Here is a 13,539-nt window from a genome sequence, read left to right on the forward strand (position 1 = left end):
TCACTAGTCATGGCGGAGCAGTCATTGATTCTTCCTTCTGATGCCGGTGCGGGCGTTACCTAAGACGCCGACATCCGGAGAAACGGCCTCCGCCTCGGGGCACCGGGGCTCTCCGGCCTGCGCCGCCCTAGACGCGCGGCGCCTGAGGAAATTCGTCTCCAGAGTTTGCGCCGTGGATTCCGCGCCGCCTTCGCCAGACCTCCTCACACGGGGTTCTTCCGAGTTACGGAAGCGCCGGGACGTTCATATTGTCGGCGTGTGGAGGTTTTCTGTCCACCTCCCATCTCCTCCTAAGCGAGAGCCCTCGGAACCTGAGTAGCCGAGGGGTAACGAAACCAGGCTTCCGGGACGCCGAGGTCTGCAGGCCCCGGTCCGCGGCCCGAGGCTCCTGCGTCAGGGGCAGGCAGGCCCGAGCGCGTTGGAGCGAGGATGCCCACCCGCGGTCACGCAGTCACGCTCTGTGGTTCGTGGTTCGCACGACGACGAGCCTCGGGCTTTCCACCGTGTGCCTCAGGGGCTTTCGAGCGTTTGCAACTTGCTGCCTCCCCACTGCACGCTGCTTGTAACACGCTTAAGCCGCCTTCTGAGAGACCTTCTCGGTGTTTCCCAGTGGTTGCCTGTGAATAGGCTGGGCCACCAGCGAACAGGGCTTCTCAGAAGTGTTCTAAACATTCATCTTTTTATTTTAGTTTTCAAAGATTGTATCTATTCATGAGAGACACAGAGAGAGGCAGAGACACAGGCAGAGGGAGGAGCAGGCTCCCAGCAGGGAGCCCCACGTAGGGCTCGATCCCAGGACGCCGGGATCACGCCCTGGGCCCAAGGCAGAGGCTCGACCACTGAGCCACCCGGGCGTCCCTGTTCTAAACATTTAAAAGACTGGCTGGGGAGCTTCAGTCTCCAGGGTTGATAACCATTATTTTAGCTGTTTATATAGGCTTTCGGGGGTTCACATCCTAGTTTATAGCTGTGAGGTTGAGGCGGTGAGGTTTGCTTGCTGTAATAAACGCCAGAGCAAGCAGAAAAAAAAAAAATTAGAAGAAATGAGGCGATGGGTATGAAAAAAATTCTATGTACTACCTTCGAAACTCTTCTATAAAGCTTATGTTATTCTCATATAAAAACTTTATTTAAAGAAAGACAACATAATGCAGACTCCCTGTAATGTAATATATTTAATCTCCAGCCTACAATAAAAAAGAATTACAATGCATAGAAATAAAAAAATGTGGGCCACAGCCCAGAGGTAAGTAAGCAACTAGAAAAGAAACTTAAGATGACATACATGTTGGAATCAGCAAACAAGGACATTAACAGCTATAAATGTGCTTATATACAAGAGGAAAATATAGTCATAATGAGTAAGAAGATGAAGAATCCTAGGAGAGAAATTATTTTAAAAAATCAAGTAAAAATTTTAATCAAAAAAGAATAATATCCAGAATTTTTAAAACTAAAATTAAAAAACCCCAAAAATAAAAATTTTAAAAAATTTAAAAATAAAAACCCAACTGAATGGGATTAACAACAAACTGGAGAGGATAGAAGAAAAGGTCAATGGAATGTGAAGATAGATTGCTAGAAATTATCCAATATAAAGAAGAGAAAAAGTTAATAAACAGAGCCTCTGTGATCTGTAGGAATTGTCCTACAGGACAATTATCAAGTGCTTATAAGTGAAGCCCCAGAAACATAAGAGCAAAATAATGGAGAAAGAAAAGAATTTGAAGAATTAATGATCAAATATTTCCCAAATTTAGTGCAAAATGTACAGATATGAGAAATTCAGTGAACCCCATTCAGGATAAATATAAGGAAAATCATACCTAAAAACATCATAACAAAACTGCTAAAAACCAGATAAAGAGAAAATATTGCAAGCAGCCAGAGAAAAACAACATATTAACAGAGGGAGACAATGACATGAATGATAGCTGAAGTCTCATCAGAAACCAAGAGGAAGAAAGACAACTGAAAACCGTTTTTTTAAAAGGCAAAATTATAATACTATTGGTTCAGCCACTATGGAAAACAACATGGAAGTTCCTCAAAAAACTAAAAATAGAACTACTATATGATCCAGCAATTCCACTTCTGGGTCTATAGCTAAAGGAAATTAAATCACAATGTCAAAGAGGTATCTGCGCCCCCTTGTTCACTACAGCATTATTCACAATAGTCAAGACATGGGAATAACCTGTGTGCTCATCAGTGGATTAATGGATAAAGAAAATGTGGTATACAGATATAATGGAATATTATTAACCCACAAAGATGAAGGAAATCCTGCCATTTGTGACACCATGGATGGAACTCAAGGGCATTAGGCCAAGGGAAATAAGTCAGAGAAAAAGAAATGCTATATGATCTCATTTACATGTAAAATCTTAAAAAAAAAAAACTCATATTAATAGAAAAAATGGTAGTTGCCAGGGGCTGAAGGGTGGGACAAATGAGGAGATATTGGTCAAAAGGTATAAACTTCCAGTTATAAGATGAATAAGTTCAGGATGCCTGGGTGGCTCAGTGGTTGAGCCTTGGGGCCAGGGCATGATCCTGGGGTCCCGGGATCGAGTCCCACATCGGGCTCCCTGCATGGAGCCTGCTTCTCTCTCTGCCTATGTCTCTGCCTCTCTGCGTGTGTGTCTCTCATGAATAAATAAATAAAATATTGAAAAAAAAAGATGAATAAGTTCTGGGGATGCAATATACCACATGGTGATTGCAGTTAACAATGCTATATTAAAAAAAAAAAAAAAAACAATGCTATATTAGATACCTGAAATTTGCTAAGAATAAATGTTAAACATTCTTACCACACACACACACACACACACACAAAGGTAATTATATGTGGTGCTGAATGTAGCAACTAAACTTATGTGGTAATCATTTTACAAAATACACATATATCAAATCATCACACTCTATACCTTAAATTTACAAAATGCTATATGTCAATTATATTTCAATAAATCTGCTGTTTGGGGTAAATGATACTACCAATCCAAAATTCTGTATCTAGCAAACACACCCACCAAAAATAAAGAGGGAAAAAAAGACTTTTATTTAGAAAAAAAACATAGAATTGTCATTAGCAGTCCAGCACGATAAGAAATGCTAAAAGCAGCACTTCATACTGAAAAGAAATGTCACAAGATGAAAACATAGACCTACAAGACTGAAGAAGAAACAGAAAGAGTAAATACATAGGAACATATACAAGATGGTGTTTTTCTTAATTTCTCTAAAAGAAAAAACAAAGGAAAATATAACATACAAGACAACTATAAACAAATAGCAAAATGACAGACCTAGAGCCAACCATATCAATAACTGAATTCATCATAAATAGACTAAACACATCAAATAAATGGCAGATTGTAACACTAGGGAAAAAGGGAAAATGAACTATATGCTGTGTTATAACACATGCACTGCAGGTTGAAAGAAAGAGGTTGAAAGAAAGTACAGAAAAAGATACATACAAACAGTAAACAAAAAAACCTAAAGTGGTAATATTAGTTATTGTTGCTGTAGCAAATACCACAAACAGTGACTTAAAACAATGTACATTTATCCTTTCACAGTTCTGGGTGTCAAAAAATTTAAATGAAGATGTTAGAAGACTGCTTTCCTTCTGGAAGCTTCAGGGAAAAATTCATGTCCTTGATTTGTCCTGCTACTTTTTTTTTTAATGATTCTATTTGTTTGTCTGTTTGTTTGTTTGTTTGTTTGTTTTAGAGAGGGGGAGAGGGAGATGGAGACAGCATGAGCAGGGGGAGGGGCAAAGGGAGAAGGAGGGAGAGAATCTCCAGCAGACTCTGCACTGAGCACAGAGCCCGACATGGGGCTTGATTTTGTAACTGAAATCATGACCTGAGCCAAAACCAAGAGTTGGAGGCTTAACTGCAAAGCCACCTAGGCACCCCAATTTTCCTGCTGTTATAGGCTGCCTGAATTCCTTGGCTTGAAGCCACTTCCGCCATTTCAAAGTGCATCACCCCAATCTCTGTTTCTATCATTACATCACCTTTTTCTAACTTTTATTCTACTACCTTAGTGTGATTATACTGGATCTACCTGGATAATCCAACATAATCTCTATTACAAGGTTCTTAATTTAAGCATATCTACAGTTTCTTTTGCCATGTAAGGAAATACATTCAAAGCTTCCAGGGATTAGGACATAGACATCTTTGGAGGTGGGAGTGAGGAACATTTTTTAGCCTACCACAGTGGTTAAATTAATATATGACAAAACTGACAAGACGTACATTTCATAGTTATATAAATCACTGCATCAAATATATTAACAACTGTAAATGAGTATGCACTTAATAATACAACTTCAAAATACATGAAACAAAATCTCACTGAATTGAAAAAAAAATCCATAATCATAGATGAAAATTTAAACACCCCTTTCTCAATAACTGATAAAACAATCAGACAAAAAAATCAGTAAGAATGTAAGATTTAAACAATACTATCAACCATCTTGAACGAATTGAAATTTATCCAACAAAATGACACCAAACAACTACAGAATACACATGCCTTTAAATGTAAATGAAATGCTTTACATACTGAAAAACAATACAAGCTTTAATAAATTTCAATATGTTACAATCTTGAAGATTTGACCAGTAGAGTGGAATCAAAAACCTAGAAAGTTCCTAAATATTTAAAATTTTTATTTTTTTTAATTTTATTTATTTATTCATGAGAGACACACACAGAGAGAGAGGCAGAGACACAGGCAGAGGGAGAAGCAGGCTCCATTCCATGCAGGGAGCTTGACGTGGAGCTAGATCCCGGGTCTCCAGGACCACACCTGGGACTGAAGGCAGCGCTAAGCCACTGAGCCACCCAGGCTGCCCTATTTAAAAATTTTAAAACACACTTATAATCATCATAGAAATACAAATAAAAACACAATGAGGTATTACCTTACACCTGTTAGAATGGGTACTTCTAAAAATAGCCAGAGAAGCCTAGGTACTTTGGCTCAGCTCATGATCTCAGGGTTCTGGGATCAAGACCCACATTGGACTTTCTGCTCAGTGGGGAATCTGCTTGTCCCTCACCCCTTGCCCCTCACTCCCTCACACTCTTCCTCTCTCAAATATACAAATAAAATCTTTTTTAAAAAAAATAGACAAAGAAAAATAAGAAATATCAAATGTTATTAGAGTAATGGAGAGGATATGAGGAAAAGGGAACCCTGTACACTATTAGTGGGAATGAAATTGGTGCAGCCCTTATGGAACACAGTATGAAGGCATCTTAAAAAATAGAATTACCATATAATCCAATAATTCCACTTCTGGTTATACAGCTGAAGAAAACAAAATCACTATCATATCTTTTATATCAAAATATATCTGCATTTTCAGGTTCACTGCGGCATTATTCACAATAGCCAACACATTGAAACAAACTGTCTGCTGATAGGTGACTGAATAAAGAAATTGTGGTATATATACATAATGGAATATTATTTGGTCATAAAAAAGAAGAAAATCCTGTCATTTGTGACAACATACATGGACTGTGAAGGTACTATTAAGTGAAATAAATCAGACAGAGAAAAACAAATACTGTATGATCTCATTTATATATGGGATCTAAAAAACAAAAACAAAACAAAATAAAACCCTGAACTCATAGATACAGAGAAAAGATTGGTGGTTGCCAGACATAGGGAATAAGAGTAGAGGAGATAGGTAAAGTTAGTTAAAAGGTACAAACTTCCAATTATAAGATGCATAAATCATGGGGGTGTAATGTACAGAATGGTGACTATAGTTAGCAATACTGTATTACATATTTGAAAGCTGCTGAGAGAGTAGATCTTAAAAGCTCTCACTACAAGAAAAAAAATTGGTAACTGTGGTGATGGCTGCTAACTAAACTTATTGTGCTAATCATTTTGAAATGTATACATATATCAAATCATTACACTGTACACTCAAAAGTAAAACATATATGTCAGTTATATCTCAATTTAAAAACAGTGTTACAGGGGCACCAGGGTGGCTCAGTCACTTAGGTGTGTGTCCCTTCAGCTCAGGTCATGATCTCAGGGTCCTGGGATCAAGCCCTGCATTGGGCTTTCTGCTCAGCAGGGAGTGTGCTTCTCCCGCTCACCCCCTCTGTGCCTGCTCTCTCTCAAATAAATAATAAAATAAAAATCTTTCCAAAAGAAATCTTTCCCCCAAAAAAACATAAATTAATCAATTAATTTCTTAAAAATTTTAAAAGCAAAAAAAAAAAAGTTTTAAAAGCATTAGAGAGGTGAGAGGTGTTAAAAACCCACTGGAACTAACTTGAAATTTTTTTTCATTGATGTAATAATAAAGATAATTAGAAAGAGGGAGAAAAAAATTAAGTTCTGTTAAAATAATTAACATGACTTTTTGTATGCCTAAAATACACACACACACACACACACACTCTCTCTCTCTCTCTCTCTCTCTCTAAATAATCCATGGGTCAAAGAAAAAAAAATAAACAAAATTAGAAATTATTTAAAAACTAAATAATCAAGAAAATGCAACATGAAAAGGTATAGATCACAGCTAAAACAGTGGCTTAGAGAGAAGGTTAGAGCTTTAAGTGAATACAAAAGAAAAAAATTTAAAATAATGTTTCTAATTTAAGAAGATACAAAAGGAGTAGCAAATTAAAACCAAAGCAAGCAGAAGAAAGGTCAGAAATTTTTAAATCTAAACAGTAAAATTTTAAAAACATAACCACAAGCAACAGAAAAATTAACAAACTAAAAATTTGGTTATTTGATAAGATTACTGGCTGACAAACTTCTAACAAAACTTACCGGGCAGCCCAGGTGGCTCAGCAGTTTAGCACCGTCTTCAGCCCAGGGCCTGATCCTGGAGACCTGAGATCCAGTCTCATGTCAGGCTCCCTGCATGGAGCCTGCTTCTCCCTCTGCCTGTGTCTCTGCCTTTCTCTCTCTTTGTGTCTCTCATGAATAAATAAATAAAAAACATTTTTAAAAAAACTTACCAAGAAACAAAAAGAGAAGACAAGTTATGAATATTAAGAATGAAGAGAGTATATTACTATAAAGATATTAAAAGGATAATATGGGGATATTATATTTGTGTGCCAATAAATTTAACAGTTTACATAAAATGGAAAAATTCCTTGAAAAACACAGTTTACCAATTGACACGAGAAAAAACAGAAATTTTTGAATAGCTCTTCCTACTAAGGAAATTGAATTTGTTGGGACACCTGAGTGGCTCAATGGTTGAGCATCGGCCTTCAGCTCAGGGCATGATCCCAAAGTTCTGGGATTGAGTTCTGCCTCAGGGTCCCTGCAGGGAGCCCGCTTCTCCCTCTGCCTATGTCTCTGCCTCACTCTGTGTCTCTCATGAATAAATAAATAAAATCTTAAAAAAAAAAGAAATTGAATTTGTTAATACAAATCTTGTTAAGTAAGCTTCATGTTCAGATGACTTCAATAGCATATTCTATCAAATTTCAAGGAATAAACAACACAGTTCCTTCAGTAAATAGAAAATAAAAGTATACTCTTCAACTTATTTTAGGCAACCATCATGACTCTGATATCAAAAGCGACAATTACAAGAAAAAATATTAGACTCCAACACATGAAAATAGACACCAAGAGCTTTGAAAGAAAATCAGCAAATCAAATTCAGAAAAAATATGAGACAATTCATCATGCCAAAGTGTGGTTTATCCCAGGAGCAGACCAATGATGTCTAATTTTACCACTTCTATCCAACACTGTAATGAAAATCCTAGACAGGACTGCAAAGGGACATGAGGAAATTTCTTGGGCGATGAAAATCTACCAAATCTTGATTACAGGGTGGTTACAGTTATGATGCACTTTTTAAGATTCACTGAATTATATCCTTAAGAGTTGTGTATTTCATTACTTATAAATTTCACCTCACCAACAAAAATAAAATGAAACTTTAAGCAAATACTGAACTCTAATTAGTAGGCTTGCTTTACACGATAGTATGGTTTGTCAGTTATAAAACTACTTCCTGTGTTTTCTCATGTGTGAACAAACATAAATATGTTGAGTATAATGAGAGCATGGTTTCTCATTCTTAGAAAGATATATAGGTTTCCTAACTCTGCCTGCTGAGGGGCTCTAAAGCAGTGACCCACAAGTAGCAACAACCACACCTTGTAATCACATCCTGGTCTCTCAACACTACTCTCCACTAAGGCAGAGAAATAACTGATTCTAGGGTAATTAAAATGCAAGATAAACATGGAACATCTGTGTACCCAAGAGTAAAGAATTTGCTCAAAAAATTATGGGAACGTGTCAAAATGACAAAGGAAGGCTCCCACTGGCAGTTTAACATCAACCCACACCCTCCAGCGATTTATCTTTACCTCATCAGTAGGTGGCTTGTTCCTGTGGCAGGAACTATATCCTCTCTTCTGAGGTCTGACTCTACCATGTGGTTGGGGAAGCTAGCTCTTCCTTCAAGTTTCTAAGGTACTTCCTAGCTAACTCTGCTTCAGCCCAGAAGCAGTAGCTACATTTTGTAGTTGTTATTTCTGTGTAACTTCTGGATAACCTAGAGTTCTTGTTTATCCCCTCTAATTATTTTTTACTAGAAAATAAGTCTGTAGAGCAGCCCAGGTGGCTCAGTGGTTTAGCGCTGCCTTCAGCCCAGGGCATGATCCTGAAGACCCAGGATCAAGTCCCATGTTGGACTCCCTACATGGAGCCTGCTTCTCCCTCTGCCTGTGTCTCTGCCTCTCTCTCTCACTCTCTCTCTCTCATGAATAAATAAATAAAATCTTTAAAAAATAATAATAATAAAAAAGAAAAGTCTGTATTAAATTTTTCCTTAAAAATTACTGATATAGTATCTCTCTTCCAACTGGGTCCTGGCTGATACAAGAACACACCACTTCTCTCTTAGTGTTATCAAAAAATGCATACCTAATATAATCATGAGGAAATATCAGACACACCTAAAATGAGAGACATTCTACAAATTAAGTGACCTGTACTTTTCAAAATCTGAAGGACAGATAAGATGAAGAAAAATGACAACTAACTACAATGTGTGACTCCTGCTTGACTTCAGTGGTTGGGGAATGGGAAAAAATTATAAAGCATATTTCCTGGGATAATTGATGAAATCTGAATATGGACCATAGATTAGACAATAATATTCTATCAATGTTATAGTTTCGAATTTTGGATAATTACACTGTGATAAGGTGAGAATGTCTTTGTTCTTAGGAAATACACACTAATGTACTTAACAGTGATGGGCAACTTCCAAATTGTTCAAAATAAACTAGTGTGTGTGTGTGTGTGTGTGTGTGTGTGTGTGTAGGGGGGGAGACTAATAAAGCAAATGGGACAATTTATAAACAACTGGCAAATCGAGGTGAATACAAGGTGAATACGATACTATTCTTGCATCTAGAAATGATAAGTCATGTTAAAATTGAAAATTACTAAAAACAAATATATATATATATATTTATTTAGTCCTTGAAATATGTTAAATATTTTAAAAGGAAAGCATCAATCAAAATTCAAAACTGAAATCTGGTTCAAGACAGCAAATTAAACACATGTATAACAAGATTAAGAAACTACCAAACAGAGCAGCCTGGGTGGCTCCCCGGTTTAGCACCGCCTTCAGCCCAGGGCGTGATCCTGGAGATCCGGGATCGAGTCCACATCGGGCACCCTGCATGGAGCCTGCTTCTTCCTCTGCCTGTCTCTCTCTCTCTCTCTCTCTGTGTGTGTCTCTCATGAATAGATAAATAAAATCTAAAAAAAAAAAAAAAAAAAAGAAACTACCAAACAAATTTTGAAAGATCCCTCAGCAGATCAAATTGTGATCAGGGAGGATTGATAGTGAAAAGCAAAACCTGTACCACATACAGAAGGAAGCTGTTGAGAGGTTTAAAAAGCCATTCCCAACCAAATTCCCAGCTCAAAGTTAACAAAAAAGCAGATCTTCTCAGATCAGGTCATCAAAGCAACGGATTGAAGGAAGAATTCAGGATACAATAGTCTCATCTAACCCACAGTTTCGCTTTCTATGGTTTCAATTACTCAAGGTCAACCACATCCTGGAAACAGATGATCCTCCTTCTGACTTATCTGTCAATAGCAGCCTAATGTTAAATAATACCTATGTCATTCACCTCACTTCATCTCATCATGTGGGTATGTTAACATCTCCCACCATCACAAGAAAGGTGAGTACAGTATAGTCAGCTATTTTGACAGAGACCACACTCATATGTTGTTATAATTATTCTATTTTATTAGTAGTTATTATTATTAATCTCTTGCTGTGTCTCACAAACTTTATCATAAGTATGTATGTATAAGAAAAAAATATAGTATATATTAGGGTTCAGTACTGTTTGTGGTTTCTAGGGGTCTTGGAATATATCCCTGTTGGACAAGGTTGGGAGGGACTCTTTCTCTCCTCTGCTTATACTAAACAAAAGGCATCCTCAGCATTTGATTTTAGGACAAAACTCACAGAACTGCTTTCTAAACAAAGTGAGCAATTTAACCTTGTATATGAGGGGGGTGTGGGTTATGGGTATGATGTCCCTGTTAATGATGTGGCTGGAGAGAGAGCAGAAAGGTAAAAACAAACAAACAAAAAACCCACTAAATTTCAGTTTTTGCCCCTGACACAGGAGGTTTCCACAATGGGCACTGAAGTCTGAGAAGCAGGTAAGTAACCCAAGTTATCTGTAAGTGGATGGAAAGGGAACTGTCTCCCTCCTTCTCACTCCTATCTGACAAGTTATTCATCCTACTCAACTGCTTTGCTGGACCTTTCACCACTTCCAACATGCACCCACCTTCCCTCCAGCCCAATGCTACTCTAGGCAATGACCAAGGGGCAAGGTTTCTGAAGTTAAAATTTGAATTCACCAACAAATATGTATCAATTGTAGAATGAAAGCTCAATGTAAAAGGGTTTTATTTTTTTTGTCTTTTTTTTCTCATGGATCTCCAAAAATCTGTAAGAGTGTAAATTGCTCAGTAAATATTTGTTGAATGAATTAATAAAAGTAATTCTGTAGAAATAACTTAAATAACCTAACTCTAGGGGCACTTCGGTGGCTGCCTTTGGCTCAGGTCTGATCCTGGGGTCCTGGGATCAATTCCCACACGGGGCTCCCAAAAACAAGCCTGTGTCTCCTTTTGCCTATGTCTCCGCCTCTCATAAATAAATAAATAAAATCTTTTTTAAAAAGTTTATTTGTAAAGTTAGTGACATGGAGAAATACTTGATACTAAATGTTTTTTAAAAACAAACAGTAAGGGATCCCTGGGTGGCTCAGCAGTTTAGCGCCTGCCTTTGGCCCACGCGTGATCCTGGAGTCTCGGGATCGAGTCCTGTGTCGGGCTCCCGGCATGGAGCCTGCTTCTCCCTCCTCCTGTGTCTACCTTTCTCTCTCTCTCTCTGTGTCTATCATGAATAAATAAATAAACCTTAAAAAAAAAAAACAGGTAACATATTCCTTTTTTTTTTTTTTTAATTTATTATAGTCACAGAGAGAGAGAGAGAGGCAGAGACATAGGCAGAGAGAGAAGCAGGCTCCATGCACCGGGAGCCAGACATGGGATTCGATCCCGGGTCTCCAGGATCACGCCCTGGGCCAAAGGCAGGCGCCAAACCGCTGCGCCACCCAGGGATCCCCAGGTAACATATTCCAAAGGGAAATACACAACCTCTTGGTGGGTTTATGTATTTTTGTTTTGTCCTCTGTATTTTCTGATTACAAATTATTTTTATTATCAGAAAGAAACTCACCTTGTAATTTTCTTATATTTTTCTTGAGAACACATCCAAACCCAACCCAGACATGATAACCACTTTGGCTGCATTCAATGTACCTATTAATAAACAAATGCAGGAGCCTCTAAAGTGAACATAGGTATCGCTTGAGAGCTTGGACTCTGAAGACTAACTATATGCATATATAACACCTAAAATAAGAAACCCGAATACTGACACCTTAAGAGCTGTGGGACCCTGAGTAAGTTACTTAGCCTCCATGAGCTCTAAAATTCAAGTGGGAAGGGCAGCCCCACTGGCTCAGCGGTTTAGCGCCGCCTTCGGCCCTCGGAGGGCATGATCCTGGAGACCTGGGATCGAGTCCCACGTCGGGCTCCCTGCATGGAGCCTGCTTCTCCCTCTGCCTCTCCTTCTGTGTCTCTCAGGAATAAATAAATATCTTTTTTAAAAAATCAATTAAATAAAGCACTTAAAACAGGGCACCTGGGGGGGCTCAGTCTAGAGCACGTCGGGTGGTGATTTCCCAGTCCTGGGATTGAGCCCCCATTGGGCTCCCCCGGCAGGGGGCCTGCTTCTCTCAGTCTATGTCTCCACCTCTCTCTCATGAATAAAATCTTTAAAAATAAATAAATACAGCACTTAAAGCATGCCGGCACCACAGAACTACGTGCGTATTGGCTTCTATTATTACTGGATTCCAAATATTGTACTAGCTCTGATGAGAACCATGAATCAAAATCCAGTCCCCACCCGCAAAGGGGGGGGGGGGGACATGCAAAAGCCACGTATGAGTAAAAAGCATTAGAAAATCGGGCTAGAACCAGGTAGAGGCAACTGTCGGGCGTTTAGAGGAAAGAGATCTTCATTCCGAAGAGTTAATCCAGAAGCTCCCAGGAGCAAAAGCATTTGAACCGAGTTCTAGGAAGGCGCAGACTCCAACAAGCGACGAGTGAGCCAGACCTCAGCTGGAAAAGCAGAGGAGCTTGGCCAAGGCACAAAGGCTAAAACGGAATTGCTCTTTCCTCCAGGACACCAGAAACGCCGACCGGAGGGAGCGAACGGAATTGGGTTACGGAGCCTTCGTCACGCAAAACGCCTCGAGGCCTCCGGTGAACAGACCTGGCTGCCGTGTTTCACGCAAAATGACCGGGATGGCGAGGTCTCGGAGAACGGTATCCGTAACGACGGACTCCAAGTCCCAAACCGTAGAAAGGAAATCAAGAACAAAGGTGTCGTGTCGTCCAGAAAGGCACGACTCCCGCCCGGGGCCCAGTCGCTGTCCACTGTCCTCTACGTGCCGAACCTGGAGACAACGCGACTCGGGGCCCGCAGACGGCGAAACAGCGCCTCCCGCAGGCGGCAAACGGCAAACGGCCAACGGCCTGGGGAAGTACCGGGAGGGGGAAGAGCGCTGCGGTAAGAACTACAGCTCCCACCGAGGCGCGGCCCACGGCCCCCTTTCCCGATTTCCGCTTCCGCCGCCCGCCTCCGCGTACCCCCTTCAGGGGGACCTCCCGGGGAGCCGACCTGGCGCGTGACCCCGCGCGTGACCGCGCGTGACTCCGAGAGCCAGGCGTCCGGAGGCGGGACTCTGAGACCCCATTGGTAGAAAGGCGCCCCGAAAAGGGGGACTTCGACTTGAAAATGTCGATAGTGATTGGAGTTGATGGAACGGGGGCGGGGCTAAACGCCCAGGCTCCTGGCCAATCAGCGTCTG

The 13,539-nt window shown here is 39.9% G+C and overlaps 1 protein-coding gene across 6 annotated transcripts in view; it reads right to left on the bottom strand.

Moving 5' to 3' along the window:
* KLRG1 (killer cell lectin like receptor G1) overlaps positions 1-12,264 on the bottom strand; it is a 45,027-nt gene extending 32,763 nt beyond the window's left edge. For 4 of the 6 annotated variants that reach the window (XM_072799121.1, XM_072799117.1, XM_072799119.1 and 1 more), the window contains exon 1: positions 6,842-6,990. The gene's annotated coding sequence lies outside the window, so the exon portion shown is untranslated. Of the gene's footprint in view, positions 1-4; positions 629-6,841; positions 6,991-11,837 lie in introns of those variants that run through there. The other 2 variants (XM_072799116.1, XM_072799115.1) reach the window with 2 other exon arrangements.
* Between the last annotated feature and the right edge of the window lie 1,275 nt (positions 12,265-13,539).

Source organism: Canis lupus, chromosome 25, assembly GCF_048164855.1.
Source record: "Canis lupus baileyi chromosome 25, mCanLup2.hap1, whole genome shotgun sequence".
NCBI classification, from domain to species: Eukaryota; Metazoa; Chordata; class Mammalia; order Carnivora; family Canidae; genus Canis; species Canis lupus.